The sequence below is a fragment of the Amphiura filiformis genome, unplaced genomic scaffold (assembly GCF_039555335.1).
Source record: "Amphiura filiformis unplaced genomic scaffold, Afil_fr2py scaffold_106, whole genome shotgun sequence".
NCBI classification, from domain to species: Eukaryota; Metazoa; Echinodermata; class Ophiuroidea; order Amphilepidida; family Amphiuridae; genus Amphiura; species Amphiura filiformis.
In genome coordinates, this window is record NW_027305570.1 from 250,034 (window position 1) to 254,378 (window position 4,345).

The window sequence follows — 4,345 nt, forward strand, 5'->3', positions numbered from 1 at the left end:
CAACCCCACCAATTTGAACAATTTGTTTACGATCACAAAGATAAGATTTAAACCAGGCTGTGGACTTAACACCCATGGCAGACAGTTTGTTATACAAGATTTTATGGTCAACACTGTCAAAAGCCTTCTGATATCTAATAAAATCATCCCAGTATAGAAGCCAGCAGCAGTTTTCTTTCTGATATGATCTTGAAGGTGAATGAGGCAAGTGTCAGTTGAGTATGATCCTCTGAAGCCAGATTGGAGTTCATAAAGAAGTTTATTTTCAACCAGGAATTTGTTCAATTGGAAAAAACAGCCTTTTCTAAAATTTTGGAGACAACTGGGAGAATGCTAACAGGTCTATAATTACCTGCATCCAGCCTACTCTTCTTTTTGTATAGAGGGATGACTTTTGCCAATTTCATTTGAGTTGGAATAATGCCAGACCGAAGAGAAAGGTTGATAATGAAAGTGATTGGCCCTTTAATAGCCTCTGCCGCATCTTTGATAAAACGGGCTGGAAGGTTGTCAAGTATTAAGACTGTTTAATTCCTCAAAAATAAACGCCTCGCAAACCTTTTGAAGTTCAAAGGAGTCAGCCGGAACATTCTTATACAAATCTTTAAATGTGTCTGTATCAACACTATAATCAAAAGTAGATTGTTTGGGAAGTTTACCAACCAGATTTGAAGCAATTTCAGTAAAAAAATGATTGAAATGATCCGCAACATCCCTTTTGTCAAAAAGCTTTTCACCCTCAACATCTAAAACAATACCGTTAGACTCCTTAGTACTTTTCTGATACCCAAGGGTTTTAAGTTGTTTCCACAATTGCTTTTGATTATCCTTGTTTTCCTCAAGTTTATCAACAATATAATTTCGTTTTGCATTTTTGATGTCATTGTGTAATTTATTACGCAACATACGGTACATATTGTAGTGTTCAGGGTCATGTTTGTCTCTCCGTGATCTACGCAACCAACTATCCTGTTCACTAATACTCTCAAGAATTTCAGCTGTGATCCAGGGCTCAGAATGATTTTTATTCTAATCTCTTTAAGAGGAGCCACAGAGTCAAGGATAGTGGTGAATAGATCACAGAAAGACATCCATGCCTCATCAACATTGGTACAGTTGTAAACCGAAGACCAAGTATATAAGAATGTGAACAAGCTCAATGTGCATGGGACACTAAGGAACAGACAGCCGGAAGCTTCTGGCAGACCACGAACTGCTAGATCACAAGTGAACATTGCTAGAGTTAGACATGCGTTACAGCAAGGCCAAAGATCAGCTCAATCCTTTACCCAACATTCCCCGATCAAGCTTCTGCCGGATGGTTCGTAAAGACTTGAGTTGGTATCCCTACAAACTATAGTACCGTGATGGACTTAGTTGAATATTAATTAAAAGCAAAAGTTGTCTTTTTGAACAATAAATCCTGTTAGCATGGTTAGCACTATTATATTAGCTGACTCGTCGAAATTGAAATGGATGAACATCAATCAGCCGTGTGCAGCTACAAAAATGGGTGGTTGTATTCAAATGAGTGTAACTGTGAGGAATTGCAACAATTCTTTTTTTTAATTTAGACGTGTAGAATTTGCTCTTTCCAGTGGTATTTTTATTTTTAGCAGATTCCTTGCCGATCTCGAGTTACAGCCCCTCAAACATGAGTTTACTTATTTTTGACTCAGCCTGTAGATTCATTCAGTCCATGGCAACTCAAATAGTCTTTAAACTTGGATGCCACAACACTCTCGATCACTTTGGCAATAAACGGTATATTGGAAACAGGTCTATAGTTCTTAAATATGTTTTGGTCCAGAGTAGGCTTTTTAATTTATTTACAACATGTTTACCCAGGGTAGCCCTATTCAGCCAAAGCTGGTCTAACACGAGACCCTGCAAAATACATAAAAGGAATATAATTATAAAGAATTACAAAGAATATAATTATACAATTTACAACTCAAGCCATTATTAAAAGATACATTAAAAGAATATAAATCTCAAGAAAATACATGTGTACAGTTTGCAATAATTATTAAAACTCACATGCCATTATTAAATGAACATTGATCCATAAAAAACATCATATAAAACACATAATAACTCAGTAACATATATATTTCAAGATGTTATTTACATTATACACTATTTAATTAAAACTGGTGAAAATATACATTTTTGTAATACCGTTTAAAAGTTTGCACATTGATTAATATAGGAGTAACCATTGCACTTTTAAGTAAATCAGGGAAATTACCAGATTCAAGAGACATATTTACAATGCGAGTTATTGTAGGCACAACAACAGGCAGATTTTGTTTCAGTAGCCATGTTGGTATCTGATCAAGAGCACACGTTTTATTTGTGAGGCGTTTAATCACCGTTTCGATCTCATCCATAGAAATAGGCTCAAAAACGTGCAATCCATGAGTTGTTGTGTCTAAAAAGCTACTATCTATCTCAGTGGGAGCACCAACTTCCTCCAACTCATCCTGGATTTTGTCAATTTTTTCATTGAAGAAAAATGCAAACTTGTTACAGAATGCTTCGGTAGAATCATGAACAGGAAGGGGTTTGGTTGATCCATTGAGAAGATTGCTAATGGTACGAAAAAGATCTTTAGCATTCGCGTCCACCACCTTGGTCTTGAAGAAAGATGTTTTTGCTTGAGCAATCATGGTGTTAACAATATGCAGCTGGTTACGGTAGTTAGCACGATCTTCCTCGTGCATTGATTTTCTCCATTTCCTTTCAAGCTGTCTTCGCAGACACCTTTCACTAAAAATGTCTTCATCAGTGGATCTACTTTTAGTTTTAAATGGAGCATGTTGATCAAGAGTCACTGCACACGATTTAGAGAAATAACAAACCAAGTCATTAACATGATCAATAGAATCAGGTATCATTTAAAGCTTTGTCAAGATCTTGTCTAAAAGCATGATCATCAATTAAATATCTCAGGGTACATTTAACAAAATGATGTTTAGATAGAAGAGATTCTTTAACACTATAGTTTACACCAATATTATCATCAGCCCTTGATATTAGGAGATCAAGAGTATTACCTGACTCATGGGTAGGACAAGATATAGGTTGCTGAAACCCAGCAGTAGACAGAGAATGTTGGAAATTTCGAACTTTAGACTTAGTAGGAATATTAACATGAATGTTAAAATCACCCAAAACCAGCAACTTGTTTGGCATAGTGGTGACATCATTAATAAAGTTGTCAAATTCATTGATGAAATCAGATGTACGATATTTATTTACAACTGAAGGGGTCGATTTATACAAAATGCCTATTCCTCCACCCCTTGTCTTACTTCCTCTTGAAAAGTTCAGAAATGAGTATCCCATTGGTTTAAGTTCTTGAATTATAGCGTATTCTTCACTGAAAAGCCAGGTTTCTACCAGAAAGAGAATGTCAACATCCCTTTCAGTACATAGTCACAAATATAGTTAGTCGCCAATGTCAATGGGATATTCAGAGATTTTGGGGTCAAAGGTCATTAAGAGTCACACAACGGATGTGTTCGTGGTCTTAGACCACATTTATGTACATGTCTAGTATGTATTTGCAACTGCAATTTTTTTTCTTTGCCCCCTAAGAAAACTGACATTTTCACACGCTTCGCTGCAGAAAAAAAATGTCCCAGTGAAACCAGAACAAAATATTCTCGTCCCCTGGCCCCCGTAAATTTTAATGCTTCCATTGCCTCTGATTAAAATAGATGATTTATTACACACCCGTGGCATACGGTCGTGTCTTTTTTCTTACAAGATCTTCTTACAGAGCCGTGACATACGGCTGTGTCTTTTTCTTAGAGGATCTTCTTCTTTCTTCTTTCTTCTTGCACAGCCGTGACATACGGCTGTGTCTTTTTTCTTACAGGATCTTCTTTCTTCTTTCTTTTTTCTTCTTTCTTCTTTCTTCTTCTGCCGACCATTACATTTGCTCTAGCATTTACATGCATGCATCGATTTTGATTTGCTCCCGGTCACTTCCGGTATAAAAACCAAATATCTTAAAACATAGGAGAGTGACGGTATGTGCACACATGAATTTTGTTTACCTAATTTTTATGTTTTTTTTTTTTTATTTGGGGTCAAAGGTCATTCCGGTCCAAGACGAAAAACATTCAAAATGTCCCTTCTGTCACAAATAACATGGCTGAGTGATACTATGTGCACACATGCATTGACATAAGCCAATGCCTATGGGGTTTTGGTAGATTTTGGGGTCAAAGGTCATTAAGGGGTCACAACACGGCTATGTTCGTTGTCTTAGACCACCGCTAAGTCTAGTTTTTATTTCAAATATGTTATTTAACTTTACTCGCTACTTGCTTGT